The sequence below is a fragment of the Lepisosteus oculatus genome, chromosome 14 (assembly GCF_040954835.1).
Source record: "Lepisosteus oculatus isolate fLepOcu1 chromosome 14, fLepOcu1.hap2, whole genome shotgun sequence".
In the NCBI taxonomy this organism is placed as follows: Eukaryota; Metazoa; Chordata; class Actinopteri; order Semionotiformes; family Lepisosteidae; genus Lepisosteus; species Lepisosteus oculatus.
In genome coordinates this window covers 29200512-29227545 of record NC_090709.1, presented here as the reverse complement: position 1 = coordinate 29227545, position 27034 = coordinate 29200512, and the positions used below count along the sequence as shown (strand labels likewise).

The window sequence follows — 27034 nt, the reverse complement described above, 5'->3', positions numbered from 1 at the left end:
GAGGCGCCCTATCCCCGCTCGCTCGCTCATTCCCCTGTTCACACGTGCAGTGCGGCTTGTCCGTCTGTTTATTTGTCAGCTTTGGCGAGACACGGGTGCTTGTGTATTAGCGTGAGCGTTTTTTATTCTGATCAGGAACAGTTTAACAAGTCCGCAAAGGATCGAGGAAAGGTTTATCGCCAGCTGAAAAGAGACACAGCGCTTCGGCTGTGGAGACTTGTTCGGCTGGCGTTCGGAGAGTCGCGTTTTTCAGAATTGTATTGAGATCGTTTTCCACAGAGCTCAGATGTCAAAGCACAGCAGCAGCTCTCCACAGCGATCCTCTATAGCGCCCTTTCTCCCGCAGCTCTGTCCTCATTGGAAGGAAGCAAAAGTGAAAGGCTGAAGTGAAATAGAGCGGGGACGAAGGCAGTGAAGAGAGAGAACGTGGGAAGAAGAGAAAAACGCAAGGGAAAAAAGCAGCGTCGTAAAAGAGGTGACGGAGCTGTCCTCTCAATAAGAAGGGTGCCAGCGAGCCTTGCTCTGGCTTACGGCCACACCCCCTTGAGCACGCCTGATCTCGTCTGATCTCGGAAGCTAAACAGGGATGGGCCTGGTTAGTACTTGGATGGGAGACCGCCTGGGAATACCAGGTGCTGTAAGCTTTTAAGCGCAGGAGGCGCCCTATCCCCGCTCGCTCGCTCATTCCCCTGTTCACACGTGCAGTGCGGCTTGTCCGTCTGTTTATTTGTCAGCTTTGGCGAGACACGGGTGCTTGTGTATTAGCGTGAGCGTTTTTTATTCTGATCAGGAACAGTTTAACAAGTCCGCAAAGGATCGAGGAAAGGTTTATCGCCAGCTGAAAAGAGACACAGCGCTTCGGCTGTGGAGACTTGTTCGGCTGGCGTTCGGAGAGTCGCGTTTTTCAGAATTGTATTGAGATCGTTTTCCACAGAGCTCAGATGTCAAAGCACAGCAGCAGCTCTCCACAGCGATCCTCTATAGCGCCCTTTCTCCCGCAGCTCTGTCCTCATTGGAAGGAAGCAAAAGTGAAAGGCTGAAGTGAAATAGAGCGGGGACGAAGGCAGTGAAGAGAGAGAACGTGGGAAGAAGAGAAAAACGCAAGGGAAAAAATGCAGCGTCGTAAAAGAGGTGACAGAGCTGTCCTCTCAATAAGAAGGGTGCCAGCGAGCCTTGCTCTTGCTTACGGCCACACCCCCTTGAGCACGCCTGATCTCGTCTGATCTCGGAAGCTAAACAGGGATGGGCCTGGTTAGTACTTGGATGGGAGACCGCCTGGGAATACCAGGTGCTGTAAGCTTTTAAGCGCAGGAGGCGCCCTATCCCCGCTCACTCGCTCATTCCCCTGTTCACACGTGCAGTGCGGCTTGTCCGTCTGTTTATTTCTCAGCTTTGGCGAGACACGGGTGCTTGTGTATTAGCGTGAGCGTTTTTTATTCTGATCAGGAACAGTTTTACAAGTCCGCAAAGGATCGAGGAAAGGTTTATCGCCAGCTGAAAAGAGACACAGCGCTTCGGCTGTGGAGACTTGTTCGGCTGGCGTTCGGAGAGTCGCGTTTTTCAGAATTGTATTGAGATCGTTTTCCACAGAGCTCAGATGTCAAAGCACAGCAGCAGCTCTCCACAGCGATCCTCTATAGCGCCCTTTCTCCCGCAGCTCCGTCCTCATTGGAAGGAAGCAAGAGTGAAAGGCTGAAGTGAAATAGAGCGGGGACGAAGGCAGTGAAGAGAGAGAACGTGGAAAGAAGAGAAAAACGCAAGGGAAAAAAGCAGCGTCGTAAAAGAGGTGACGGAGCTGTCCTCTCAATAAGAAGGGTGCCAGCGAGCCTTGCTCTCGCTTACGGCCACACCCCCTTGAGCACGCCTGATCTCGTCTGATCTCGGAAGCTAAACAGGGATGGGCCTGGTTAGTACTTGGATGGGAGACCGCCTGGGAATACCAGGTGCTGTAAGCTTTTAAGCGCAGGAGGCGCCCTATCCCCGCTCGCTGGCTCATTCCCCTGTTCACACGTGCAGTGCGGCTTGTCCGTCTGTTTATTTGTCAGCTTTGGCGAGACACGGGTGCTTGTGTATTAGCGTGAGCGTTTTTTATTCTGATCAGGAACAGTTTAACAAGTCCGCAAAGGATCGAGGAAAGGTTTATCGCCAGCTGAAAAGAGACACAGCGCTTCGGCTGTGGAGACTTGTTCGGCTGGCGTTCGGAGAGTCGCGTTTTTCAGAATTGTATTGAGATCGTTTTCCACAGAGCTCAGATGTCAAAGCACAGCAGCAGCTCTCCACAGCGATCCTCTATAGCGCCCTTTCTCCCGCACCTCCGTCCTCATTGGAAGGAAGCAAAAGTGAAAGGCTGAAGTGAAATAGAGCGGGGACGAAGGCAGTGAAGAGAGAGAACGTGGGAAGAAGAGAAAAACGCAAGGGAAAAAATGCAGCGTCGTAAAAGAGGTGACAGAGCTGTCCTCTCAATAAGAAGGGTGCCAGCGAGCCTTGCTCTTGCTTACGGCCACACCCCCTTGAGCACGCCTGATCTCGTCTGATCTCGGAAGCTAAACAGGGATGGGCCTGGTTAGTACTTGGATGGGAGACCGCCTGGGAATACCAGGTGCTGTAAGCTTTTAAGCGCAGGAGGCGCCCTATCCCCGCTCGCTGGCTCATTCCCCTGTTCACACGTGCAGTGCGGCTTGTCCGTCTGTTTATTTGTCAGCTTTGGCGAGACACGGGTGCTTGTGTATTAGCGTGAGCGTTTTTTATTCTGATCAGGAACAGTTTAACAAGTCCGCAAAGGATCGAGGAAAGGTTTATCGCCAGCTGAAAAGAGACAAAGCGCTTCGGCTGTGGAGACTTGTTCGGCTGGCGTTCGGAGAGTTGCGTTTTTCAGAATTGTATTGAGATCGTTTTCCACAGAGCTCAGATGTCAAAGCACAGCAGCAGCTCTCCACAGCGATCCTCTATAGCGCCCTATCTCCCGCAGCTCCGTCCTCATTGGAAGGAAGCAAGAGTGAAAGGCTGAAGTGATATAGAGCGGGGACTTAGGCAGTGAAGAGAGAGAACGTGGGAAGAAGAGAAAAACGCAAGGGAAAAAAAGCAGCGTCGTAAAAGAGGTGACGGAGCTGTCCTCTCAATAAGAAGGGTGCCAGCGAGCCTTGCTCTCGCTTATGGCCACACCCCCTTGAGCACGCCTGATCTCGTCTGATCTCGGAAGCTAAACAGGGATGGGCCTGGTTAGTACTTGGATGGGAGACCGCCTGGGAATACCAGGTGCTGTAAGCTTTTAAGCGCAGGAGGCGCCCTATCCCCGCTCTCTCGCTCATTCCCCTGTTCACACGTGCAGTGCGGCTTGTCCGTCTGTTTATTTGTCAGCTTTGGCGAGACACGGGTGCTTGTGTATTAGCGTGAGCGTTTTTTATTCTGATCATGAACAGTTTAACAAGTCCGCAAAGGATCGACGAAAGGTTTATCGCCAGCTGAAAAGAGACACAGCGCTTCGGCTGTGGAGACTTGTTCGGCTGGCGTTCGGAGAGTCGCGTTTTTCAGAATTGTATTGAGATCGTTTTCCACAGAGCTCAGATGTCAAAGCACAGCAGCAGCTCTCCACTGCGATCCTCTATAGCGCCCTTTCTCCCGCATCTCCGTCCTCATTGGAAGGAAGCAAGAGTGAAAGGCTGAAGTGAAATAGAGCGGGGACGAAGGCAGTGAAGAGAGAGAACGTGCAAAGAAGAGAAAAACGCAAGAGAAAAAAAGCAGCGTCGTAAAAGAGGTGACGGAGCTGTCCTCTCAATAAGAAGGGTGCCAGCGAGCTTGGCTCTCGCTTACGGCCACACCCCCTTGAGCACGCCTGATCTCGTCTGATCTCGGAAGCTAAACAGGGATGGACCTGGTTAGTATTTGGATGGGAGACCGCCTGGGAATACCAGGTGCTGTAAGCTTTTAAGCGCAGGAGGCGCCCTATCCCCGCTCGCTCGCTCATTCCCCTGTTCACACGTGCAGTGCGGCTTGTCCGTCTGTTTATTTGTCAGCTTTGGCGAGACACGGGTGCTTGTGTATTAGCGTGAGCGTTTTTTATTCTGATCAGGAACAGTTTAACAAGTCCGCAAAGGATCGAGGAAAGGTTTATCGCCAGCTGAAAAGAGACACAGCGCTTCGGCTGTGGAGACTTGTTCGGTTGGCGTTCGGAGAGTCGCGTTTTTCAGAATTGTATTGAGATCGTTTTCCACAGAGCTCAGATGTCAAAGCACAGCAGCAGCTCTCCACAGCGATCCTCTATAGCGCCCTTTCTCCCGCAGCTCCGTCCTCATTGGAAGGAAGCAAGAGTGAAAGGCTGAAGTGAAACAGAGCGGGGACGAAGGCAGTGAAGAGAGAGAACGTGGGAAGAAGAGAAAAACGCAAGGGAAAAAAGCAGCGTCGTAAAAGAGGTGACGGAGCTGTCCTCTCAATAAGAAGGGTGCCAGCGAGCCTTGCTCTCGCTTACGGCTACACCCCCTTGAGCACGCCTGATCTCGTCTGATCTCGGAAGCTAAACAGGGATGGGCCTGGTTAGTACTTGGATGGGAGACCGCCTGGGAATACCAGGTGCTGTAAGCTTTTAAGCGCAGGAGGCGCCCTATCCCCGCTCGCTCGCTCATTCCCCTGTTCACACGTGCAGTGCGGCTTGTCCGTCTGTTTATTTGTCAGCTTTGGCGAGACACGGGTGCTTGTGTATTAGCGTGAGCGTTTTTTATTCTGATCAGGAACAGTTTAACAAGTCCGCAAAGGATCGAGGAAAGGTTTATCGCCAGCTGAAAAGAGACACAGCGCTTCGGCTGTGGAGACTTGTTCGGCTGGCGTTCGGAGAGTCGCGTTTTTCAGAATTGTATTGAGATCGTTTTCCACAGAGCTCAGATGTCAAAGCACAGCAGCAGCTCTCCACAGCGATCCTCTATAGCGCCCTTTCTCCCGCAGCTCCGTCCTCATTGGAAGGAAGCAAGAGTGAAAGGCTGAAGTGAAATAGAGCGGGGACGAAGGCAGTGAAGAGAGAGAACGTGGAAAGAAGAGAAAAACGCAAGGGAAAAAAGCAGCGTCGTAAAAGAGGTGACGGAGCTGTCCTCTCAATAAGAAGGGTGCCAGCGAGCCTTGCTGATGCTTACGGCCACACCCCCTTGAGCACGCCTGATCTCGTCTGATCTCGGAAGCTAAACAGGGATGGGCCTGGTTAGTACTTGGATGGGAGACCGCCTGGGAATACCAGGTGCTGTAAGGTTTTAAGCGCAGGAGGCGCCCTATCCCCGCTCGCTGGCTCATTCCCCTGTTCACACGTGCAGTGCGGCTGGTCCGTCTGTTTATTTGTCAGCTTTGGCGAGACACGGGTGCTTGTGTATTAGCGTGAGCATTTTTTATTCTGATCAGGAACAGTTTAACAAGTCCGCAAAGGATCGAGGAAAGGTTTATCGCCAGCTGAAAAGAGACACAGCGCTTCGGCTGTGGAGACTTGTTCGGCTGGCGTTCGGAGAGTTGCGTTTTTCAGAATTGTATTGAGATCGTTTTCCACAGAGCTCAGATGTCAAAGCACAGCAGCAGCTCTCCACAGCGATCCTCTATAGCGCCCTATCTCCCGCAGCTCCGTCCTCATTGGAAGGAAGCAAGAGTGAAAGGCTGAAGTGATATAGAGCAGGGACTTAGGCAGTGAAGAGAGAGAACGTGGGAAGAAGAGAAAAACGCAAGGGAAAAAAAGCAGCGTCGTAAAAGAGGTGACGGAGCTGTCCTCTCAATAAGAAGGGTGCCAGCGAGCCTTGCTCTCGCTTATGGCCACACCCCCTTGAGCACGCCTGATCTCGTCTGATCTCGGAAGCTAAACAGGGATGGGCCTGGTTAGTACTTGGATGGGAGACCGCCTGGGAATACCAGGTGCTGTAAGCTTTTAAGCGCAGGAGGCGCCCTATCCCCGCTCTCTCGCTCATTCCCCTGTTCACACGTGCAGTGCGGCTTGTCCGTCTGTTTATTTGTCAGCTTTGGCGAGACACGGGTGCTTGTGTATTAGCGTGAGCGTTTTTTATTCTGATCAGGAACAGTTTTACAAGTCTGCAAAGGATCGAGGAAAGGTTTATCGCCAGCTGAAAAGAGACACAGCGCTTCGGCTGTGGAGACTTGTTCGGCTGGCGTTCGGAGAGTCGCGTTTTTCAGAATTGTATTGAGATCGTTTTCCACAGAGCTCAGATGTCAAAGCACAGCAGCAGCTCTCCACAGCGATCCTCTATAGCGCCCTTTCTCCCGCATCTCCGTCCTCATTGGAAGGAAGCAAGAGTGAAAGGCTGAAGTGAAATAGAGCGGGGACGAAGGCAGTGAAGAGAGAGAACGTGGAAAGAAGAGAAAAACGCAAGAGAAAAAAAGCAGCGTCGTAAAAGAGGTGACGGAGCTGTCCTCTCAATAAGAAGGGTGCCAGCGAGCTTGGCTCTCGCTTACGGCCACACCCCCTTGAGCACGCCTGATCTCGTCTGATCTCGGAAGCTAAACAGGGATGGGCCTGGTTAGTACTTGGATGGGAGACCGCCTGGGAATACCAGGTGCTGTAAGCTTTTAAGCGCAGGAGGCGCCCTATCCCCGCTCGCTCGCTCATTCCCCTGTTCACACGTGCAGTGCGGCTTGTCCGTCTGTTTATTTGTCAGCTTTGGCGAGACACGGGTGCTTGTGTATTAGCGTGAGCATTTTTTATTCTGATCAGGAACAGTTTAACAAGTCCGCAAAGGATCGAGGAAAGGTTTATCGCCAGCTGAAAAGAGACACAGCGCTTCGGCTGTGGAGACTTGTTCGGCTGGCGTTCGGAGAGTTGCGTTTTTCAGAATTGTATTGAGATCGTTTTCCACAGAGCTCAGATGTCAAAGCACAGCAGCAGCTCTCCACAGCGATCCTCTATAGCGCCCTATCTCCCGCAGCTCCGTCCTCATTGGAAGGAAGCAAGAGTGAAAGGCTGAAGTGATATAGAGCGGGGACTTAGGCAGTGAAGAGAGAGAACGTGGGAAGAAGAGAAAAACGCAAGGGAAAAAAAGCAGCGTCGTAAAAGAGGTGACGGAGCTGTCCTCTCAATAAGAAGGGTGCCAGCGAGCCTTGCTCTCGCTTATGGCCACACCCCCTTGAGCACGCCTGATCTCGTCTGATCTCGGAAGCTAAACAGGGATGGGCCTGGTTAGTACTTGGATGGGAGACCGCCTGGGAATACCAGGTCCTGTAAGCTTTTAAGCGCAGGAGGCGCCCTATCCCCGCTCTCTCGCTCATTCCCCTGTTCACACGTGCAGTGCGGCTTGTCCGTCTGTTTATTTGTCAGCTTTGGCGAGACACGGGTGCTTGTGTATTAGAGTGAGCGTTTTTTATTCTGATCAGGAACAGTTTTACAAGTCCGCAAAGGATCGAGGAAAGGTTTATCGCCAGCTGAAAAGAGACACAGCGCTTCGGCTGTGGAGACTTGTTCGGCTGGCGTTCGGAGAGTCGCGTTTTTCAGAATTGTATTGAGATCGTTTTCCACAGAGCTCAGATGTCAAAGCACAGCAGCAGCTCTCCACAGCGATCCTCTATAGCGCCCTTTCTCCCGCATCTCCGTCCTCATTGGAAGGAAGCAAGAGTGAAAGGCTGAAGTGAAATAGAGCGGGGACGAAGGCAGTGAAGAGAGAGAACGTGGAAAGAAGAGAAAAACGCAAGAGAAAAAAAGCAGCGTCGTAAAAGAGGTGACGGAGCTGTCCTCTCAATAAGAAGGGTGCCAGCAAGCTTGGCTCTCGCTTACTGCCACACCCCCTTGAGCACGCCTGATCTCGTCTGATCTTGGAAGCTAAACAGGGATGGGCCTGGTTAGTACTTGGATGGGAGACCGCCTGGGAATACCAGGTGCTGTAAGGTTTTAAGCGCAGGAGGCACCCTATCCCCGCTCGCTGGCTCATTCCCCTGTTCACACGTGCAGTGCGGCTTGTCCGTCTGTTTATTTGTCAGCTTTGGCGAGACACGGGTGCTTGTGTATTAGCGTGAGCGTTTTTTATTCTGATCAGGAACAGTTTAACAAGTCCGCAAAGGATCGAGGAAAGGTTTATCGCCAGCTGAAAAGAGACACAGCGCTTCGGCTGTGGAGACTTGTTCGGCTGGCGTTCGGAGAGTTGCGTTTTTCAGAATTGTATTGAGATCGTTTTCCACAGAGCTCAGATGTCAAAGCACAGCAGCAGCTCTCCACAGCGATCCTCTATAGCGCCCTATCTCCCGCAGCTCCGTCCTCATTGGAAGGAAGCAAGAGTGAAAGGCTGAAGTGATATAGAGCGGGGACTTAGGCAGTGAAGAGAGAGAACGTGGGAAGAAGAGAAAAACGCAAGGGAAAAAAAGCAGCGTCGTAAAAGAGGTGACGGAGCTGTCCTCTCAATAAGAAGGGTGCCAGCGAGCCTTGCTCTCGCTTATGGCCACACCCCCTTGAGCACGCCTGATCTCGTCTGATCTCGGAAGCTAAACAGGGATGGGCCTGGTTAGTACTTGGATGGGAGACCGCCTGGGAATACCAGGTGCTGTAAGCTTTTAAGCGCAGGAGGCGCCCTATCCCCGCTCTCTCGCTCATTCCCCTGTTCACACGTGCAGTGCGGCTTGTCCGTCTGTTTATTTGTCAGCTTTGGCGAGACACGGGTGCTTGTGTATTAGCGTGAGCGTTTTTTATTCTGATCATGAACAGTTTAACAAGTCCGCAAAGGATCGACGAAAGGTTTATCGCCAGCTGAAAAGAGACACAGCGCTTCGGCTGTGGAGACTTGTTCGGCTGGCGTTCGGAGAGTCGCGTTTTTCAGAATTGTATTTAGATCGTTTTCCACAGAGCTCAGATGTCAAAGCACAGCAGCAGCTCTCCACTGCGATCCTCTATAGCGCCCTTTCTCCCGCAGCTCCGTCCTCATTGGAAGGAAGCAAGAGTGAAAGGCTGAAGTGAAACAGAGCGGGGACGAAGGCAGTGAAGAGAGAGAACGTGGGAAGAAGAGAAAAACGCAAGGGAAGAAAAGCAGCGTCGTAAAAGAGGTGACGGAGCTGTCCTCTCAATAAGAAGTGTGCCAGCGAGCCTTGCTCTCGCTTATGGCCACAACCCCTTGAGCACGCCTGATCTCGTCTGATCTTGGAAGCTAAACAGGGATGGGCCTGGTTAGTACTTGGATGGGAGACCGCCTGGGAATACCAGGTGCTGTAAGCTTTTAAGCGCAGGAGGCGCCCTATCCCCGCTCGCTCGCTCATTCCCCTGTTCACACGTGCAGTGCGGCTTGTCCGTCTGTTTATTTGTCAGCTTTGGCGAGACACGGGTGCTTGTGTATTAGCGTGAGCGTTTTTTATTCTGATCAGGAACAGTTTTACAAGTCCGCAAAGGATCGAGGAAAGGTTTATCGCCAGCTGAAAAGAGACACAGCGCTTCGGCTGTGGAGACTTGTTCGGCTGGCGTTCGGAGAGTCGCGTTTTTCAGAATTCTATTGAGATCGTTTTCCACAGAGCTCAGATGTCAAAGCACAGCAGCAGCTCTCCACAGCGATCCTCTATAGCGCCCTTTCTCCCGCAGCTCCGTCCTCATTGGAAGGAAGCAAGAGTGAAAGGCTGAAGTGAAATAGAGCGGGGACGAAGGCAGTGAAGAGAGAGAACGTGGGAAGAAGAGAAAAACGCAAAGGAAAAAAAGCAGCGTCGTAAAAGAGGTGACGGAGCTGTCCTCTCAATAAGAAGGGTGCCAGCGAACCTTGCTCTCGCTTACGGCCACACCCCCTTGAGCACGCCTGATCTCGTCTGATCTCGGAAGCTAAACAGGGATGGGCCTGGTTAGTACTTGGATGGGAGACCGCCTGGGAATACCAGGTGCTGTAAGCGTTTTTCAGAATTGTATTGAGATCGTTTTCCACAGAGCTCAGATGTCAAAGCACAGCAGCAGCTCTCCACAGCGATCCTCTATAGCGCCCTATCTCCCGCAGCTCCGTCCTCATTGGAAGGAAGCAAGAGTGAAAGGCTGAAGTGATATAGAGCGGGGACGAAGGCAGTGAAGAGAGAGAACGTGGGAAGAAGAGAAAAACGCAAGGGAAAAAAAGCAGCGTCGTAAAAGAGGTGACGGAGCTGTCCTCTCAATAAGAAGGGTGCCAGCGAGCCTTGCTCTCGCTTACGGCCACACCCCCTTGAGCACGCCTGATCTCGTCTGATCTCGGAAGCTAAACAGGGATGGGCCTGGTTAGTACTTGGATGGGAGACCGCCTGGGAATACCAGGTGCTGTAAGCTTTTAAGCGCAGGAGGTGCCCTATCCCCGCTCGCTGGCTCATTCCCCTGTTCACACGTGCAGTGCAGCTTGTCCGTCTGTTTATTTGTCAGCTTTGGCGAGACACGGGTGCTTGTGTAATAGCGTGAGCGTTTTTTATTCTGATCAGGAACAGTTTAACAAGTCCGCAAAGGATCGAGGAAAGGTTTATCGCCAGCTGAAAAGAGACACAGCGCTTCGGCTGTGGAGACTTGTTCGGCTGGCGTTCGGAGGGTCGCGTTTTTCAGAATTGTATTGAGATCGTTTTCCACAGAGCTCAGATGTCAAAGCACAGCAGCAGCTCTCCACAGCGATCCTCTATAGCGCCCTTTCTCCCGCAGCTCCGTCCTCATTGGAAGGAAGCAAGAGTGAAAGGCTGAAGTGAAATAGAGCGGGGACGAAGGCAGTGAAGAGAGAGAACGTGGGAAGAAGAGAAAAACGCAAGGGAAAAAGAGCAGCGTCGTAAAAGAGGTGACGGAGCTGTCCTCTCAATAAGAAGGGTGCCAGCGAGCCTTGCTCTCGCTTACGGCCACAACCCCTTGAGCACGCCTGATCTCGTCTGATCTCGGAAGCTAAACAGGGATGGCCCTGGTAGTACTTGGATGGGAGACCGCCTGGGAATACCAGGTGCTGTAAGCTTTTAAGCGCAGGAGGCGCCCTATCCCCGCTCGCTCGCTCATTCCCCTGTTCACACGTGCAGTGCGGCTTGTCCGTCTGTTTATTTGTCAGCTTTGGCGAGACACGGGTGCTTGTGTATTAGCGTGAGCGTTTTTTATTCTGATCAGGAACAGTTTAACAAGTCCGCAAAGGATCGAGGAAAGGTTTATCGCCAGCTGAAAAGAGACACAGCGCTTCGGCTGTGGAGACTTGTTCGGCTGGCGTTCGGAGAGTCGCGTTTTTCAGAATTGTATTGAGATCATTTTCAACAGAGCTCAGATGTCAAAGCACAGCAGCAGCTCTCCACAGCGATCCTCTATAGCGCCCTTTCTCCCGCAGCTCCGTCCTCATTGGAAGGAAGCAAGAGTGAAAGGCTGAAGTGAAATAGAGCGGGGATGAAGGCAGTGAAGAGAGAGAACGTGGGAAGAAGAGAAAAACGCAAGGGAAAAAAAGCAGCGTTGTAAAAGAGGTGATGGAGCTGTCCTCTCAATAAGAAGGGTGCCAGCGAGCCTTGCTCTTGCTTTCGGCCACACCCCCTTGAGCACGCCTGATCTCGTCTGATCTCGGAAGCTAAATAGGGATGGGCCTGGTTAGTACTTGGATGGGAGACCGCCTGGGAATACCAGGTGCTGTAAGCCTTTAAGCGCAGGAGGCGCCCTATCCCCGCTCGCTCGCTCATTCCCCTGTTCACACGTGCAGTGCGGCTTGTCCGTCTGTTTATTTGTCAGCTTTGGCGAGACGCGGGTGCTTGTGTATTAGCGTGAGCGTTTTTTATTCTGATCAGGAACAGTTTTACAAGTCCGCAAGAGATCGAAGAAAGGTTTATCGCCAGCTGAAAAGAGACACAGCGCTTCGGCTGTGGAGACTTGTTCGGCTGGCGTTCGGAGGGTCGCGTTTTTCAGAATTGTATTGAGATCGTTTTCCACAGAGCTCAGATGTCAAAGCACAGCAGCAGCTCTCCACAGCGATCCTCTATAGCCCCCTTTCTCCCGCAGCTCCGTCCTCATTGGAAGGAAGCAAGAGTGAAAGGCTGAAGTGATATAGAGCGGGGACGAAGGCAGTGAAGAGAGAGAACGTGGGAAGAAGAGAAAAACGCAAGGGAAAAAAAGCAGCGTCGTAAAAGAGGTGACGGAGCTGTCCTCTTAATAAGAAGGGTGCCAGCGAGCCTTGCTCTCTCTTACGGCCACAACCCCTTGAGCACGCCTGATCTCGTCTGATCTCGGAAGCTAAACAGGGATGGGCCTTGTTAGTACTTGGATGGGAGACCGCCTGGGAATACCAGGTGCTGTAAGCTTTTAAGCGCAGGAGGCGCCCTATCCCCGCTCGCTCGCTCATTCCCCTGTTCACACGTGCAGTGCGGCTTGTCCGTCTGTTTATTTGTCAGCTTTGGCGAGACACGGGTGCTTGTGTATTAGCGTGAGCGTTTTTTATTCTGATCATGAACAGTTTTACAAGTCCGCAAAGGATCGAGGAAAGGTTTATCGCCAGCTGAAAAGAGACACAGCGCTTCGGCTGTGGAGACTTGTTCGGCTGGCGTTCGGAGAGTCGCGTTTTTCAGAATTGTATTGAGATCGTTTTCCACAGAGCTCAGATGTCAAAGCACAGCAGCAGCTCTCCACAGCGATCCTCTATAGCGCCCTTTCTCCCGCAGCTCCGTCCTCATTGGAAGGAAGCAAGAGTGAAAGGCTGAAGTGAAATAGAGCGGGGACGAAGGCAGTGAAGAGAGAGAACGTGGGAAGAAGAGAAAAACGCAAGGGAAAAAAAGCAGCGTCGTAAAAGAGGTGACGGAGCTGTCCTCTCAATAAGAAGGGTGCCAGCGAGCCTTGCTCTCGCTTACGGCCACACCCCCTTGAGCACGCCTGATCTCGTCTGATCTCGGAAGCTAAACAGGGATGGGCCTGGTTAGTACTTGGATGGGAGACCGCCTGGGAATACCAGGTGCTGAAAGCTTTTAAGCGCAGGAGGCGCCCTATCCCCGCTCGCTCGCTCATTCCCCTGTTCACACGTGCAGTGCGGCTTGTCCGTCTGTTTATTTGTCAGCTTTGGCGAGACACGGGTGCTTGTGTATTAGCGTGAGCGTTTTTTATTCTGATCAGGAACAGTTTAACAAGTCCGCAAAGGATCGAGGAAAGGTTTATCGCCAGCTGAAAAGAGACACAGCGCTTCGGCTGTGGAGACTTGTTCGGCTGGCGTTCGGAGAGTCGCGTTTTTCAGAATTGTATTGAGATCGTTTTCCACAGAGCTCAGATGTCAAAGCACAGCAGCAGCTCTCCACAGCGATCCTCTATAGCGCCCTTTCTCCCGCAGCTCCGTCCTCATTGGAAGGAAGCAAGAGTGAAAGGCTGAAGTGAAATAGAGCGGGGACGAAGGCAGTGAAGAGAGAGAACGTGGGAAGAAGAGAAAAACGCAAGGGAAAAAAAGCAGCATCGTAAAAGAGGTGACGGAGCTGTCCTCTCAATAAGAAGGGTGCCATCGAGCTTTGCTCTCGCTTACGGCCACACCCTCTTGAGCACGCCTGATCTCGTCTGATCTAGGAAGCTAAACAGGGATGGGCCTGGTTAGTACTTGGATGGGAGACCGCCTGGGAATACCAGGTGCTGTAAGCTTTTATGCGCAGGAGGCGCCCTATCCCCGCTCGCTCGCTCATTCCCCTGTTCACACGTGCAGTGCGGCTTGTCCGTCTGTTTATTTGTCAGCGTTGGCGAGACGCGGGTGCTTGTGTATTAGCGTGAGCGTTTTTTATTCTGATCATGAACAGTTTAACAAGTCCGCAAAGGATCGAGGAAAGGTTTATCGCCAGCTGAAAAGAGACACAGCGCTTCGGCTGTGGAGACTTGTTCGGCTGGCGTTCGGAGGGTCGCGTTTTTCAGAATTGTATTGAGATCGTTTTCCACAGAGCTCAGATGTCAAAGCACAGCAGCAGCTCTCCACAGCGATCCTCTATAGCGCCCTTTCTCCCGCAGCTCCGTCCTCATTGGAAGGAAGCAAGAGTGAAAGGCTGAAGTGAAATAGAGCGGGGACGAAGGCAGTGAAGAGAGAGAACGTGGGAAGAAGAGAAAAACGCAAGGGAAAAAGAGCAGCGTCGTAAAAGAGGTGACGGAGCTGTCCTCTCAATAAGAAGGGTGCCAGCGAGCCTTGCTCTCGCTTACGGCCACAACCCCTTGAGCACGCCTGATCTCGTCTGATCTCGGAAGCTAAACAGGGATGGCCCTGGTAGTACTTGGATGGGAGACCGCCTGGGAATACCAGGTGCTGTAAGCTTTTAAGCGCAGGAGGCGCCCTATCCCCGCTCGCTCGCTCATTCCCCTGTTCACACGTGCAGTGCGGCTTGTCCGTCTGTTTATTTGTCAGCTTTGGCGAGACACGGGTGCTTGTGTATTAGCGTGAGCGTTTTTTATTCTGATCAGGAACAGTTTAACAAGTCCGCAAAGGATCGAGGAAAGGTTTATCGCCAGCTGAAAAGAGACACAGCGCTTCGGCTGTGGAGACTTGTTCGGCTGGCGTTCGGAGAGTCGCGTTTTTCAGAATTGTATTGAGATCATTTTCAACAGAGCTCAGATGTCAAAGCACAGCAGCAGCTCTCCACAGCGATCCTCTATAGCGCCCTTTCTCCCGCAGCTCCGTCCTCATTGGAAGGAAGCAAGAGTGAAAGGCTGAAGTGAAATAGAGCGGGGATGAAGGCAGTGAAGAGAGAGAACGTGGGAAGAAGAGAAAAACGCAAGGGAAAAAAAGCAGCGTTGTAAAAGAGGTGATGGAGCTGTCCTCTCAATAAGAAGGGTGCCAGCGAGCCTTGCTCTTGCTTTCGGCCACACCCCCTTGAGCACGCCTGATCTCGTCTGATCTCGGAAGCTAAATAGGGATGGGCCTGGTTAGTACTTGGATGGGAGACCGCCTGGGAATACCAGGTGCTGTAAGCCTTTAAGCGCAGGAGGCGCCCTATCCCCGCTCGCTCGCTCATTCCCCTGTTCACACGTGCAGTGCGGCTTGTCCGTCTGTTTATTTGTCAGCTTTGGCGAGACGCGGGTGCTTGTGTATTAGCGTGAGCGTTTTTTATTCTGATCAGGAACAGTTTTACAAGTCCGCAAGAGATCGAAGAAAGGTTTATCGCCAGCTGAAAAGAGACACAGCGCTTCGGCTGTGGAGACTTGTTCGGCTGGCGTTCGGAGGGTCGCGTTTTTCAGAATTGTATTGAGATCGTTTTCCACAGAGCTCAGATGTCAAAGCACAGCAGCAGCTCTCCACAGCGATCCTCTATAGCCCCCTTTCTCCCGCAGCTCCGTCCTCATTGGAAGGAAGCAAGAGTGAAAGGCTGAAGTGATATAGAGCGGGGACGAAGGCAGTGAAGAGAGAGAACGTGGGAAGAAGAGAAAAACGCAAGGGAAAAAAAGCAGCGTCGTAAAAGAGGTGACGGAGCTGTCCTCTTAATAAGAAGGGTGCCAGCGAGCCTTGCTCTCTCTTACGGCCACAACCCCTTGAGCACGCCTGATCTCGTCTGATCTCGGAAGCTAAACAGGGATGGGCCTTGTTAGTACTTGGATGGGAGACCGCCTGGGAATACCAGGTGCTGTAAGCTTTTAAGCGCAGGAGGCGCCCTATCCCCGCTCGCTCGCTCATTCCCCTGTTCACACGTGCAGTGCGGCTTGTCCGTCTGTTTATTTGTCAGCTTTGGCGAGACACGGGTGCTTGTGTATTAGCGTGAGCGTTTTTTATTCTGATCATGAACAGTTTTACAAGTCCGCAAAGGATCGAGGAAAGGTTTATCGCCAGCTGAAAAGAGACACAGCGCTTCGGCTGTGGAGACTTGTTCGGCTGGCGTTCGGAGAGTCGCGTTTTTCAGAATTGTATTGAGATCGTTTTCCACAGAGCTCAGATGTCAAAGCACAGCAGCAGCTCTCCACAGCGATCCTCTATAGCGCCCTTTCTCCCGCAGCTCCGTCCTCATTGGAAGGAAGCAAGAGTGAAAGGCTGAAGTGAAATAGAGCGGGGACGAAGGCAGTGAAGAGAGAGAACGTGGGAAGAAGAGAAAAACGCAAGGGAAAAAAAGCAGCGTCGTAAAAGAGGTGACGGAGCTGTCCTCTCAATAAGAAGGGTGCCAGCGAGCCTTGCTCTCGCTTACGGCCACACCCCCTTGAGCACGCCTGATCTCGTCTGATCTCGGAAGCTAAACAGGGATGGGCCTGGTTAGTACTTGGATGGGAGACCGCCTGGGAATACCAGGTGCTGAAAGCTTTTAAGCGCAGGAGGCGCCCTATCCCCGCTCGCTCGCTCATTCCCCTGTTCACACGTGCAGTGCGGCTTGTCCGTCTGTTTATTTGTCAGCTTTGGCGAGACACGGGTGCTTGTGTATTAGCGTGAGCGTTTTTTATTCTGATCAGGAACAGTTTAACAAGTCCGCAAAGGATCGAGGAAAGGTTTATCGCCAGCTGAAAAGAGACACAGCGCTTCGGCTGTGGAGACTTGTTCGGCTGGCGTTCGGAGAGTCGCGTTTTTCAGAATTGTATTGAGATCGTTTTCCACAGAGCTCAGATGTCAAAGCACAGCAGCAGCTCTCCACAGCGATCCTCTATAGCGCCCTTTCTCCCGCAGCTCCGTCCTCATTGGAAGGAAGCAAGAGTGAAAGGCTGAAGTGAAATAGAGCGGGGACGAAGGCAGTGAAGAGAGAGAACGTGGGAAGAAGAGAAAAACGCAAGGGAAAAAAAGCAGCATCGTAAAAGAGGTGACGGAGCTGTCCTCTCAATAAGAAGGGTGCCATCGAGCTTTGCTCTCGCTTACGGCCACACCCTCTTGAGCACGCCTGATCTCGTCTGATCTAGGAAGCTAAACAGGGATGGGCCTGGTTAGTACTTGGATGGGAGACCGCCTGGGAATACCAGGTGCTGTAAGCTTTTATGCGCAGGAGGCGCCCTATCCCCGCTCGCTCGCTCATTCCCCTGTTCACACGTGCAGTGCGGCTTGTCCATCTGTTTATTTGTCAGCTTTGGCGAGACACGGGTGCTTGTGTATTAGCGTGAGCGTTTTTTATTCTGATCAGGAACAGTTTAACAAGTCCGCAAAGAATCGAGGAAAGGTTTATCGCCAGCTGAAAAGAGACACAGCGCTTCGGCTGTGGAGACTTGTTCGGCTGGCGTTCGGAGAGTCGCGTTTTTCAGAATTGTATTGAGATCGTTTTCCACAGAGTTCAGATGTCAAAGCACAGCAGCAGCTCTCCACAGCGATCCTCTATCGCGCCCTTTCTCCCGCAGCTCCGTCCTCATTGGAAGGAAGCAAGAGTGAAAGGCTGAAGTGAAATAGAGCAGGGACGAAGGCAGTGAAGAGAGAGAACGTGGGAAGAAGAGAAAAACGCAAGGGAAAAAAAGCAGCGTCGAAAAAGAGGTGACGGAGCTGTCCTCTCAATAAGAAGGGTGCCAGCGAACCTTACTCTCGCTTACGGCCACACCCCCTTGAGCACGCCTGATCTCGTCTGATCTCGGAAGCTAAACAGGGATGGGCCTGGTTAGTACTTGGATGGGAGACCGCCTGGGAATACCAGGTGCTGTAAGCTTTTAAGCGCAGGAGGCGCCCTATCCCCGCTCGCTCGCTCATTCCCCTGTTCACACGTGCAGTGCGGCTTGTCCGTCTCTTTATTTGTCAGCTTTGGCGAGACACGGGTGCTTGTGTATTAGCGTGAGCGTTTTTTATTCTGATCAGGAACAGTTTTACAAGTCCGCAAAGGATCGAGGAAAGGTTTATCGCCAGCTGAAAAGAGACACAGCGCTTCGGCTGTGGAGACTTGTTCGGCTGGCGTTCGGAGAGTGGCGTTTCTCAGAATTGTATTGAGATCGTTTTCCTCAGAGCTCAGATGTCAAAGCACAGCAGCAGCTCTTCACAGCGATCCTCTATAGCGCCCTTTCTCCCGCAGCTCCGTCCTCGTTGGAAGGAAGCAAGAGTGAAAGGCTGAAGTGAAATAGAGCGGGGATGAAGGCAGTGAAGAGAGAGAACGTGGGAAGAAGAGAAAAACGCAAGGGAAAAAAAGCAGCGTCGTAAAAGAGGTGACGGAGATGTCCTCTCAATAAGAAGGGTGCCAGCGAGCCTTGCTCTTGCTTACGGCCACACCCCCTTGAGCACGCCTGATCTCGTCTGATCTCGGAAGCTAAACAGGGATGGGCCTGGTTAGTACTTGGATGGGAGACCGCCTGGGCATACCAGGTGCTGTAAGCTTTTAAGCGCAGGAGGCGCCCTATCCCCGCTCGCTCGCTCATTCCCCTGTTCACACGTGCAGTGCGGCTTGTCCGTCTGTTTATTTGTCAGCTTTGGCGAGACACGGGTGCTTGTGTATTAGCGTGAGCGTTTTTTATTCTGATCAGGAACAGTTTTACAAGTCCGCAAAGGATCGAGGAAAGGTTTATCGCCAGCTGAAAAGAGACACAGCGCTTCGGCTGTGGAGACTTGTTCGGCTGGCGTTCGGAGAGTCGCGTTTTTCAGAATTGTATTGAGATCGTTTTCCACAGAGCTCAGATGTCAAAACACAGCAGCAGCTCTCCACAGCGATCCTCTATAGCGCCCTTTCTCCCGCAGCTCCGTCCTCATTGGAAGGAAGCAAGAGTGAAAGGCTGAAGTGAAATAGAGCGGGGATGAAGGCAGTGAAGAGAGAGAACGTGGGAAGAAGAGAAAAACGCAAGGGAAAAAGAGCAGCGTCGTAAAAGAGGTGACGGAGCTGTCCTCTCAATAAGAAGGGTGCCAGCGAGCCTTGCTCTTGCTTACGGCCACACCCCCTTGAGCACGCCTGATCTCATCTGATCTCGGAAGCTAAACAGGGATGGGCCTGGTTAGTACTTGGATGGGAGACCGCCTGGGAATACCAGGTGCTGTAAGCTTTTAAGCGCAGGAGGCGCCCTATCCCCGCTCGCTCGCTCATTCCCCTGTTCACACGTGCAGTGCGGCTTGTCCGTCTGTTTATTTGTCAGCTTTGGCGAGACACGGGTGCTTGTGTATTAGAGTGAGCGTTTTTTATTCTGATCAGGAACAGTTTAACAAGTCCGCAAAGGATCGAGGAAAGGTTTATCGCCAGCTGAAAAGAGACACAGCGCTTCGGCTGTGGAGACTTGTTCGGCTGGCGTTCGGAGAGTCGCGTTTTTCAGAATTGTATTGAGATCGTTTTCCACAGAGCTCAGATGTCAAAGCACAGCAGCAGCTCTCCACAGCGATCCTCTATAGCGCCCTTTCTCCCGCAGCTCCGTCCTCATTGGAAGGAAGCAAGAGTGAAAGGCTGAAGTGAAATAGAGCGGGGACGAAGGCAGTGAAGAGAGAGAACGTGGGAAGAAGTGAAAAACGCAAGGGAAAAAAAGCAGCGTCGTAAAAGAGGTGACGGAGCTGTCCTCTCAATAAGAAGGGTGCCAGCGAGCCCTGCTCTCGCTTACGGCCACACCCCCTTGAGCACACCTGATCTCGTCTGATCTCGGAAGCTAAACAGGGATGGGCCTGGTTAGTACTTGGATGGGAGACCGCCCGGGAATACCAGGTGCTGTAAGCGTTTAAGCGCAGGAGGCGCCCTATCCCCGCTCGCTCGCTCATTCCCCTGTTCACACGTGCAGTGCGGCTTGTCCGTCTGTTTATTTGTCAGCTTTGGCGAGACACGGGTGCTTGTGTATTAGCGTGAGTGTTTTTTATTCTGATCAGGAACAGTTTTACAAGTCCGCAAAGGATCGAGGAAAGGTTTATCGCCAGCTGAAAAGAGACACAGCGCTTCGGCTGTGGAGACTTGTTCGGCTGGCGTTCGGAGAGTGGCGTTTCTCAGAATTGTATTGAGATCGTTTTCCTCAGAGCTCAGATGTCAAAGCACAGCAGCAGCTCTTCACAGCGATCCTCTATAGCGCCCTTTCTCCCGCAGCTCCGTCCTCGTTGGAAGGAAGCAAGAGTGAAAGGCTGAAGTGAAATAGAGCGGGGATGAAGGCAGTGAAGAGAGAGAACGTGGGAAGAAGAGAAAAACGCAAGGGAAAAAAAGCAGCGTCGTAAAAGAGGTGACGGAGATGTCCTCTCAATAAGAAGGGTGCCAGCGAGCCTTGCTCTTGCTTACGGCCACACCCCCTTGAGCACGCCTGATCTCGTCTGATCTCGGAAGCTAAACAGGGATGGGCCTGGTTAGTACTTGGATGGGAGACCGCCTGGGCATACCAGGTGCTGTAAGCTTTTAAGCGCAGGAGGCGCCCTATCCCCGCTCGCTCGCTCATTCCCCTGTTCACACGTGCAGTGCGGCTTGTCCGTCTGTTTATTTGTCAGCTTTGGCGAGACACGGGTGCTTGTGTATTAGCGTGAGCGTTTTTTATTCTGATCAGGAACAGTTTTACAAGTCCGCAAAGGATCGAGGAAAGGTTTATCGCCAGCTGAAAAGAGACACAGCGCTTCGGCTGTGGAGACTTGTTCGGCTGGCGTTCGGAGAGTCGCGTTTTTCAGAATTGTATTGAGATCGTTTTCCACAGAGCTCAGATGTCAAAACACAGCAGCAGCTCTCCACAGCGATCCTCTATAGCGCCCTTTCTCCCGCAGCTCCGTCCTCATTGGAAGGAAGCAAGAGTGAAAGGCTGAAGTGAAATAGAGCGGGGATGAAGGCAGTGAAGAGAGAGAACGTGGGAAGAAGAGAAAAACGCAAGGGAAAAAGAGCAGCGTCGTAAAAGAGGTGACGGAGCTGTCCTCTCAATAAGAAGGGTGCCAGCGAGCATTGCTCTTGCTTACGGCCACACCCCCTTGAGCACGCCTGATCTCATCTGATCTCGGAAGCTAAACAGGGATGGGCCTGGTTAGTACTTGGATGGGAGACCGCCTGGGAATACCAGGTGTTGTAAGCTTTTAAGCGCAGGAGGCGCCCTATCCCCGCTCGCTCGCTCATTCCCCTGTTCACACGTGCAGTGCGGCTTGTCCGTCTGTTTATTTGTCAGCTTTGGCGAGACACGGGTGCTTGTGTATTAGAGTGAGCGTTTTTTATTCTGATCAGGAACAGTTTAACAAGTCCGCAAAGGATCGAGGAAAGGTTTATCGCCAGCTGAAAAGAGACACAGCGCTTCGGCTGTGGAGACTTGTTCGGCTGGCGTTCGGAGAGTCGCGTTTTTCAGAATTGTATTGAGATCGTTTTCCACAGAGCTCAGATGTCAAAGCACAGCAGCAGCTCTCCACAGCGATCCTCTATAGCGCCCTTTCTCCCGCAGCTCCGTCCTCATTGGAAGGAAGCAAGAGTGAAAGGCTGAAGTGAAATAGAGCGGGGACGAAGGCAGTGAAGAGAGAGAACGTGGGAAGAAGTGAAAAACGCAAGGGAAAAAAAGCAGCGTCGTAAAAGAGGTGACGGAGCTGTCCTCTCAATAAGAAGGGTGCCAGCGAGCCCTGCTCTCGCTTACGGCCACACCCCCTTGAGCACACCTGATCTCGTCTGATCTCGGAAGCTAAACAGGGATGGGCCTGGTTAGTACTTGGATGGGAGACCGCCCGGGAATACCAGGTGCTGTAAGCGTTTAAGCGCAGGAGGCGCCCTATCCCCGCTCGCTCGCTCATTCCCCTGTTCACACGTGCAGTGCGGCTTGTCCGTCTGTTTATTTGTCAGCTTTGGCGAGACACGGGTGCTTGTGTATTAGCGTGAGCGTTTTTTATTCTGATCAGGAACAGTTTTACAAGTCCGCAAAGGATCGAGGAAAGGTTTATCGCCAGCTGAAAAGAGACACAGCGCTTCGGCTGTGGAGACTTGTTCGGCTGGCGTTCGGAGAGTCGCGTTTTTCAGAATTGTATTGAGATCGTTTTCCACAGAGCTCAGATGTCAAAGCACAGCAGCAGCTCTCCACAGCGATCCTCTATAGCGCCCTTTCTCCCGCAGCTCCGTCCTCATTGGAAGGAAGCAAGAGTGAAAGGCTGAAGTGAAATAGAGCGGGGACGAAGGCAGTGAAGAGAGAGAACGTGGGAAGAAGAGAAAAACGCAAGGGAAAAAGAGCAGCGTCGTAAAAGAGGTGACGGAGCTGTCCTCTCAATAAGAAGGGTGCCAGCGAGCCTTGCTCTCGCTTACGGCCACACCCCCTTGAGCACGCCTGATCTCGTCTGATCTCGGAAGCTAAACAGGGATGGGCCTGGTTAGTACGTGGAGGGGAGACCACCTGGGAATACCAGGTGCTGTAAGCTTTTAAGCGCAGGAGGCGCCCTATCCCCGCTCGCTCGCTCATTCCCCTGTTCACACGTGCAGTGCGGCTTGTCCGTCTGTTTATTTGTCAGCTTTGGCAAGACACGGGTGCTTGTGTATTAGCGTGAGCGTTTTTTATTCTGATCATGAACAGTTTAACAAGTCCGCAAAGGATCGAGGAAAGGTTTATCGCCAGCTGAAAAGAGACACAGCGCTTCGGCTGTGGAGACTTGTTCGGCTGGCGTTCGGAGAGTCGCGTTTTTCAGAATTGTATTGAGATCGTTTTCCACAGAGCTCAGATGTCAAAGCACAGCAGCAGCTCTCCACAGCGATCCTCTATAGCGCCCTTTCTCCCGCAGCTCCGTCCTCATTGGAAGGAAGCAAGAGTGAAAGGCTGAAGTGAAATAGAGCGGGGACGAAGGCAGTGAAGAGAGAGAAAGTGGGAAGAAGAGAAAAATGCAAGGGAAAAAAAGCAGCATCGTAAAAGAGGTGACGGAGCTGTCCTCTCAATAAGAAGGGTGCCAGCGAGCCTTGCTCTCGCTTACGGCCACACCCCCTTGAGCACGCCTGATCTCGTCTGATCTAGGAAGCTAAACAGGGATGGGCCTGGTTAGTACTTGGATGGGAGACCGCCTGGGAATACCAGATGCTGTAAGCTTTAAAGCGCAGGAGGCACCCTATCCCCGCTCCCTCGCTCATTCCCCTGTTCACACGTGCAGTGTGGCTTGTCCGTCTGTTTATTTGTCAGCTTTGGCGAGACACGGGTGCTTGTGTATTAGCGTGAGCGTTTTTTATTCTGATCAGGAACAGATTTACAAGTCCGCAAAGGATCGAGGAAAGGTTTATCGCCAGCTGAAAAGAGACACAGCGCTTCGGCTGTGGAGACTTGTTCGGCTGGCGTTCGGAGAGTTGCGTTTTTCAGAATTGTATTGAGATCGTTTTCCACAGAGCTCAGATGTCAAAGCACAGCAGCAGCTCTCCACAGCGATCCTCTATAGCGCCCTTTCTCCCGCAGCTCCGTCCTCATTGGAAGGAAGCAAGAGTGAAAGGCTGAAGTGAAATAGAGCGGGGACGAAGGCAGTGAAGAGAGAGAACGTGGGAAGAAGAGAAAAACGCAAGAGAAAAAAAGCAGCGTCGTAAAAGAGGTGACGGAGCTGTCCTCTCAATAAGAAGGGTGCCAGCGAGCCTTGCTCTCGCTTACGGCCACACCCCCTTGAGCACGCCTGATCTCGTCTGATCTCGGAAGCTAAACAGGGATGGGCCTGGTTAGTACTTGGATGGGAGACCGCCTGGGAATACCAGGTGCTGTAAGCTTTCAAGCGCAGGAGGCGCCCTATCCCCGCTCGCTCGCTCATTCCCCTGTTCACACGTGCAGTGCGGCTTGTCCGTCTGTTTATTTGTCAGCTTTGGCGAGACACGGGTGCTTGTGTATTAGCGTGAGCGTTTTTTATTCTGATCAGGAACAGTTTAACAAGTCCGCAAAGAATCGAAGAAAGGTTTATCGCCAGCTGAAAAGAGACACAGCGCATCGGCTGTGGAGACTTGTTCGGCTGGCGTTCGGAGAGTCGCGTTTTTCAGAATTGTATTGAGATCGTTTTCCACAGAGCTCAGATGTCAAAGCACAGCAGCAGCTCTCCACAGCGATCCTCTATAGCGCCCTTTCTCCCGCAGCTCCGTCCTCATTGGAAGGAAGCAAGAGTGAAAGGCTGAAGTGAAATAGAGCAGGGACGAAGGCAGTGAAGAGAGAGAACGTGGGAAGAAGAGAAAAACGCAAGGGAAAAAAAGCAGCGTCGAAAAAGAGGTGACGGAGCTGTCCTCTCAATAAGAAGGGTGCCAGCGAGCCTTGCTCTCGCTTGTGGCCACACCCCCTTGAGCACGCCTGATCTCGTCTGATCTCGGAAGCTAAACAGGGATGGGCCTGGTTAGTACTTGGATGGGAGACCGCCTGGGAATACCAGGTGCTGTAAGCTTTTAAGCGCAGGAGGCGCCCTATCCCCGCTCGCTCGCTCATTCCCCTGTTCACACGTGCAGTGCGGCTTGTCCGTCTGTTTATTTGTCAGCTTTGGCGAGACACGGGTGCTTGTGTATTAGCGTGAGCGTTTTTTATTCTGATCAGGAACAGTTTAACAAGTCCGCAAAGGATCGAGGAAAGATTTATCGCCAGCTGAAAAGAGACACAGCGCTTCGGCTGTGGAGACTTGTTCGGCTGGCGTTCGGAGAGTCGCGTTTTTCAGAATTGTATTGAGATCGTTTTCCACAGAGCTCAGATGTCAAAGCACAGCAGCAGCTCTCCACAGCGATCCTCTATAGCGCCCTTTCTCCCGCAGCTCCGTCCTCATTGGAAGGAAGCAAGAGTGAAAGGCTGAAGTGAAATAGAGCGGGGACGAAGGCAGTGAAGAGAGAGAACGTGGGAAGAAGAGAAAAACGCAAGGGAAAAAAAGCAGCGTCGTAAAAGAGGTGACGGAGCTGTCCTCTCAATAAGAAGGGTGCCAGCGAGACTTGCTCTCGCTTACGGCCACACCCCCTTGAGCACGCCTGATCTCGTCTGATCTCGGAAGCTAAACAGGGATGGGCCTGGTTAGTACTTGGATGGGAGACCGCCTGGGAATACCAGGTGCTGTAAGCTTTTAAGCGCAGGAGGCGCCCTATCCCCGCTCGCTCGCTCATTCCCCTGTTCACACGTGCAGTGCGGCTTGTCCGTCTGTTTATTTGTCAGCTTTGGCGAGACACGGGTGCTTGTGTATTAGCGTGAGCGTTTTTTATTCTGATCAGGAACAGTTTTACAAGTCCGCAAAGGATCGAGGAAAGGTTTATCGCCAGCTGAAAAGAGACACAGCGCTTCGGCTGTGGAGACTTGTTCGGCTGGCGTTCGGAGAGTCGCGTTTTTCAGAATTGTATTGAGATCGTTTTCCACAGAGCTCAGATGTCAAAGCACAGCAGCAGCTCTCCACAGCGATCCTCTATAGCGCCCTTTCTCCCGCAGCTCCGTCCTCATTGGAAGGAAGCAAGAGTGAAAGGCTGAAGTGAAATAGAGAGGGGACGAAGGCAGTGAAGAGAGAGAACGTGGGAAGAAGAGAAAAACGCAAGGGAATAAAAGCAGCGTCGTAAAAGAGGTGACGGAGCTGTCCACTCAATAAGAAGGGTGCCAGCGAGCCTTGCTCTTGCTTGCGGCCACACCCCCTTGAGCACGCCTGATCTCGTCTGATCTCGGAAGCTAAACAGGGATGGGCCTGGTTAGTACTTGGATGGGAGACCGCCTGGGAATACCAGGTGCTGTAAGCTTTTAAGCGCAGGAGGCGCCCTATCCCCGCTCGCTCGCTCATTCCCCTGTTCACACGTGCAGTGCGGCTTGTCCGTCTGTTTATTTGTCAGCGTTGGGGAGACACGGGTGCTTGTGTATTAGCGTGAGCGTTTTTTATTCTGATCATGAACAGTTTAACAAGTCCGCAAAGGATCGAGGAAAGGTTTATCGCCAGCTGAAAAGAGACACAGCGCTTCGGCTGTGGAGACTTGTTCGGCTGGCGTTCGGAGGGTCGCGTTTTTCAGAATTGTATTGAGATCGTTTTCCACAGAGCTCAGATGTCAAAGCACAGCAGCAGCTCTCCACAGCCATCCTCTATAGCGCCCTTTCTCCCGCAGCTCCGTCCTCATTGGAAGGAAGCAAGAGTGAAAGGCTGAAGTGAAATAGAGTGGGGACGAAGGCAGTGAAGAGAGAGAACATGGGAAGAAGAGAAAAACGCAAGGGAAAAAAGCAGCGTCGTAAAAGAGGTGACGGAGCTGTCCTCTCAATAAGAAGGGTGCCAGCGAGCCTTGCTCTCGCTTACGGCCACACCCCCTTGAGCACGCCTGGTCTTGTCTGATCTCGGAAGCTAAACAGGGATGGGCCTGGTTAGTACTTGGATGGGAGACCGCCTGGGAATACCAGGTGCTGTAAGCTTTTAAGCGCAGGAGGCGCCCTATCCCCGCTCGCTCGCTCATTCCCCTGTTCACACGTGCAGTGCGGCTTGTCCGTCTGTTTATTTGTCAGCTTTGGCGAGACACGGGTGCTAGTGTATTAGCGTGAGCGTTTTTTATTCTGATCAGGAACAGTTTTACAAGTCCGCAAAGGATCGAGGAAAGGTTTATCGCCAGCTGAAAAGAGACACAGCGCTTCGGCTGTGGAGACTTGTTCGGCTGGCGTTCGGAGAGTCGCGTTTTTCAGAATTGTATTCAGATCGTTTTCCACAGAGCTCAGATGTCAAAGCACAGCAGCAGCTCTCCACAGCGATCCTCTATAGCGCCCTTTCTCCCGCAGCTCCGTCCTCATTGGAAGGAAGCAAGAGTGAAAGGCTGAAGTGAAATAGAGCGGGGACGAAGGCAGTGAAGAGAGAGAACGTGGAAAGAAGAGAAAAACGCAAGGGAAAAAAAGCAGCGTCGTAAAAGAGGTGACGGAGCTGTCCTCTCAATAAGAAGGGTGCCAGCGAGCCTTGCCCTTGCTTACGGCCACACCCCCTTGAGAACGCCTGATCTCGTCTGATCTCGGAAGCTAAACTGGGATGGGCCTGGTTAGTACTTGGATGGGAGACCGCCTGGGAATACCAGGTGCTGTAAGCTTTTAAGCGCAGGAGGCGCCCTATCCCCGCTCGCTCGCTCATTCCCCTGTTCACACGTGCAGTGCGGCTTGTCCGTCTGTTTATTTGTCAGCTTTGGCGAGACACGGGTGCTTGTGTATTAGCGTGAGCGTTTTTTATTCTGATCAGGAACAGTTTTACAAGTCTGCAAAGGATCGAGGAAAGGTTTATCGCCAGCTGAAAAGAGACACAGCGCTTCGGCTGTGGAGACTTGTTCGGCTGGCGTTCGGAGAGTCGCGTTTTTCAGAATTGTATTGAGATCGTTTTCCACAGAGCTCAGATGTCAAAGCACAGCAGCAGCTCTCCACAGCGATCCTCTATAGCGCCCTTTCTCCCGCAGCTCCGTCCTCATTGGAAGGAAGCAAGAGTGAAAGGCTGAAGTGAAATAGAGCGGG

General features: G+C 52.3%; 29 non-coding genes and 12 pseudogenes across 29 annotated transcripts; all 41 read left to right on the top strand.

The window, feature by feature from the left end:
• Positions 1-525: 525 nt before the first annotated feature.
• On the top strand, positions 526-644 carry LOC138244410 (5S ribosomal RNA). Its single transcript, XR_011193023.1, has one exon. It is a non-coding gene; the product is annotated as a 5S ribosomal RNA (ribosomal RNA).
• Positions 645-1181: 537 nt separating this feature from the next.
• LOC138244409 (5S ribosomal RNA) lies at positions 1182-1300 on the top strand. The gene has a single exon (XR_011193022.1). It is a non-coding gene; the product is annotated as a 5S ribosomal RNA (ribosomal RNA).
• A 536-nt stretch (positions 1301-1836) lies between these two features.
• LOC138244408 (5S ribosomal RNA) lies at positions 1837-1955 on the top strand. Its single transcript, XR_011193021.1, has one exon. It is a non-coding gene; the product is annotated as a 5S ribosomal RNA (ribosomal RNA).
• A 537-nt stretch (positions 1956-2492) lies between these two features.
• On the top strand, positions 2493-2611 carry LOC138244406 (5S ribosomal RNA). Its single transcript, XR_011193019.1, has one exon. It is a non-coding gene; the product is annotated as a 5S ribosomal RNA (ribosomal RNA).
• A 537-nt stretch (positions 2612-3148) lies between these two features.
• Positions 3149-3267, top strand: LOC138245266 (5S ribosomal RNA). The gene has a single exon (XR_011193877.1). It is a non-coding gene; the product is annotated as a 5S ribosomal RNA (ribosomal RNA).
• A 537-nt stretch (positions 3268-3804) lies between these two features.
• Positions 3805-3923, top strand: LOC138217458 (5S ribosomal RNA). The gene has a single exon (XR_011181170.1). It is a non-coding gene; the product is annotated as a 5S ribosomal RNA (ribosomal RNA).
• Positions 3924-4459: 536 nt separating this feature from the next.
• On the top strand, positions 4460-4578 carry LOC138245403 (5S ribosomal RNA). The gene has a single exon (XR_011194013.1). It is a non-coding gene; the product is annotated as a 5S ribosomal RNA (ribosomal RNA).
• A 536-nt stretch (positions 4579-5114) lies between these two features.
• LOC138216823 (5S ribosomal RNA) lies at positions 5115-5233 on the top strand. The gene has a single exon (XR_011180535.1). It is a non-coding gene; the product is annotated as a 5S ribosomal RNA (ribosomal RNA).
• A 537-nt stretch (positions 5234-5770) lies between these two features.
• LOC138245265 (5S ribosomal RNA) lies at positions 5771-5889 on the top strand. Its single transcript, XR_011193876.1, has one exon. It is a non-coding gene; the product is annotated as a 5S ribosomal RNA (ribosomal RNA).
• A 537-nt stretch (positions 5890-6426) lies between these two features.
• Positions 6427-6545, top strand: LOC138244405 (5S ribosomal RNA). Its single transcript, XR_011193018.1, has one exon. It is a non-coding gene; the product is annotated as a 5S ribosomal RNA (ribosomal RNA).
• A 537-nt stretch (positions 6546-7082) lies between these two features.
• On the top strand, positions 7083-7201 carry LOC138217799 (5S ribosomal RNA; annotated as a pseudogene).
• A 537-nt stretch (positions 7202-7738) lies between these two features.
• LOC138218482 (5S ribosomal RNA) lies at positions 7739-7857 on the top strand (annotated as a pseudogene).
• Positions 7858-8394: 537 nt separating this feature from the next.
• Positions 8395-8513, top strand: LOC138245264 (5S ribosomal RNA). Its single transcript, XR_011193875.1, has one exon. It is a non-coding gene; the product is annotated as a 5S ribosomal RNA (ribosomal RNA).
• A 537-nt stretch (positions 8514-9050) lies between these two features.
• LOC138218458 (5S ribosomal RNA) lies at positions 9051-9169 on the top strand (annotated as a pseudogene).
• A 537-nt stretch (positions 9170-9706) lies between these two features.
• LOC138245035 (5S ribosomal RNA) lies at positions 9707-9825 on the top strand. The gene has a single exon (XR_011193651.1). It is a non-coding gene; the product is annotated as a 5S ribosomal RNA (ribosomal RNA).
• A 281-nt stretch (positions 9826-10106) lies between these two features.
• On the top strand, positions 10107-10225 carry LOC138244404 (5S ribosomal RNA). Its single transcript, XR_011193017.1, has one exon. It is a non-coding gene; the product is annotated as a 5S ribosomal RNA (ribosomal RNA).
• Positions 10226-10762: 537 nt separating this feature from the next.
• Positions 10763-10880, top strand: LOC138218780 (5S ribosomal RNA; annotated as a pseudogene).
• Positions 10881-11417: 537 nt separating this feature from the next.
• LOC138217367 (5S ribosomal RNA) lies at positions 11418-11536 on the top strand. Its single transcript, XR_011181079.1, has one exon. It is a non-coding gene; the product is annotated as a 5S ribosomal RNA (ribosomal RNA).
• A 537-nt stretch (positions 11537-12073) lies between these two features.
• On the top strand, positions 12074-12192 carry LOC138218740 (5S ribosomal RNA; annotated as a pseudogene).
• Positions 12193-12729: 537 nt separating this feature from the next.
• On the top strand, positions 12730-12848 carry LOC138217035 (5S ribosomal RNA). Its single transcript, XR_011180748.1, has one exon. It is a non-coding gene; the product is annotated as a 5S ribosomal RNA (ribosomal RNA).
• A 537-nt stretch (positions 12849-13385) lies between these two features.
• LOC138218143 (5S ribosomal RNA) lies at positions 13386-13504 on the top strand (annotated as a pseudogene).
• Positions 13505-14041: 537 nt separating this feature from the next.
• LOC138218779 (5S ribosomal RNA) lies at positions 14042-14159 on the top strand (annotated as a pseudogene).
• Positions 14160-14696: 537 nt separating this feature from the next.
• Positions 14697-14815, top strand: LOC138217365 (5S ribosomal RNA). The gene has a single exon (XR_011181077.1). It is a non-coding gene; the product is annotated as a 5S ribosomal RNA (ribosomal RNA).
• A 537-nt stretch (positions 14816-15352) lies between these two features.
• LOC138218739 (5S ribosomal RNA) lies at positions 15353-15471 on the top strand (annotated as a pseudogene).
• A 537-nt stretch (positions 15472-16008) lies between these two features.
• Positions 16009-16127, top strand: LOC138217034 (5S ribosomal RNA). Its single transcript, XR_011180747.1, has one exon. It is a non-coding gene; the product is annotated as a 5S ribosomal RNA (ribosomal RNA).
• A 537-nt stretch (positions 16128-16664) lies between these two features.
• On the top strand, positions 16665-16783 carry LOC138218142 (5S ribosomal RNA; annotated as a pseudogene).
• A 537-nt stretch (positions 16784-17320) lies between these two features.
• LOC138244403 (5S ribosomal RNA) lies at positions 17321-17439 on the top strand. The gene has a single exon (XR_011193016.1). It is a non-coding gene; the product is annotated as a 5S ribosomal RNA (ribosomal RNA).
• A 537-nt stretch (positions 17440-17976) lies between these two features.
• Positions 17977-18095, top strand: LOC138217043 (5S ribosomal RNA). The gene has a single exon (XR_011180756.1). It is a non-coding gene; the product is annotated as a 5S ribosomal RNA (ribosomal RNA).
• Positions 18096-18632: 537 nt separating this feature from the next.
• Positions 18633-18751, top strand: LOC138217119 (5S ribosomal RNA). Its single transcript, XR_011180832.1, has one exon. It is a non-coding gene; the product is annotated as a 5S ribosomal RNA (ribosomal RNA).
• A 537-nt stretch (positions 18752-19288) lies between these two features.
• Positions 19289-19407, top strand: LOC138244956 (5S ribosomal RNA). The gene has a single exon (XR_011193573.1). It is a non-coding gene; the product is annotated as a 5S ribosomal RNA (ribosomal RNA).
• Positions 19408-19944: 537 nt separating this feature from the next.
• Positions 19945-20063, top strand: LOC138217041 (5S ribosomal RNA). Its single transcript, XR_011180754.1, has one exon. It is a non-coding gene; the product is annotated as a 5S ribosomal RNA (ribosomal RNA).
• A 537-nt stretch (positions 20064-20600) lies between these two features.
• LOC138244861 (5S ribosomal RNA) lies at positions 20601-20719 on the top strand. The gene has a single exon (XR_011193476.1). It is a non-coding gene; the product is annotated as a 5S ribosomal RNA (ribosomal RNA).
• A 537-nt stretch (positions 20720-21256) lies between these two features.
• LOC138244955 (5S ribosomal RNA) lies at positions 21257-21375 on the top strand. Its single transcript, XR_011193572.1, has one exon. It is a non-coding gene; the product is annotated as a 5S ribosomal RNA (ribosomal RNA).
• Positions 21376-21912: 537 nt separating this feature from the next.
• LOC138217933 (5S ribosomal RNA) lies at positions 21913-22031 on the top strand (annotated as a pseudogene).
• Positions 22032-22568: 537 nt separating this feature from the next.
• Positions 22569-22687, top strand: LOC138218558 (5S ribosomal RNA; annotated as a pseudogene).
• A 537-nt stretch (positions 22688-23224) lies between these two features.
• Positions 23225-23343, top strand: LOC138244402 (5S ribosomal RNA). The gene has a single exon (XR_011193015.1). It is a non-coding gene; the product is annotated as a 5S ribosomal RNA (ribosomal RNA).
• Positions 23344-23880: 537 nt separating this feature from the next.
• Positions 23881-23999, top strand: LOC138216597 (5S ribosomal RNA). The gene has a single exon (XR_011180309.1). It is a non-coding gene; the product is annotated as a 5S ribosomal RNA (ribosomal RNA).
• A 537-nt stretch (positions 24000-24536) lies between these two features.
• On the top strand, positions 24537-24655 carry LOC138244401 (5S ribosomal RNA). The gene has a single exon (XR_011193014.1). It is a non-coding gene; the product is annotated as a 5S ribosomal RNA (ribosomal RNA).
• A 537-nt stretch (positions 24656-25192) lies between these two features.
• Positions 25193-25311, top strand: LOC138245425 (5S ribosomal RNA). The gene has a single exon (XR_011194035.1). It is a non-coding gene; the product is annotated as a 5S ribosomal RNA (ribosomal RNA).
• A 536-nt stretch (positions 25312-25847) lies between these two features.
• Positions 25848-25966, top strand: LOC138217818 (5S ribosomal RNA; annotated as a pseudogene).
• Positions 25967-26503: 537 nt separating this feature from the next.
• Positions 26504-26622, top strand: LOC138245412 (5S ribosomal RNA). The gene has a single exon (XR_011194022.1). It is a non-coding gene; the product is annotated as a 5S ribosomal RNA (ribosomal RNA).
• Positions 26623-27034: the final 412 nt, after the last annotated feature.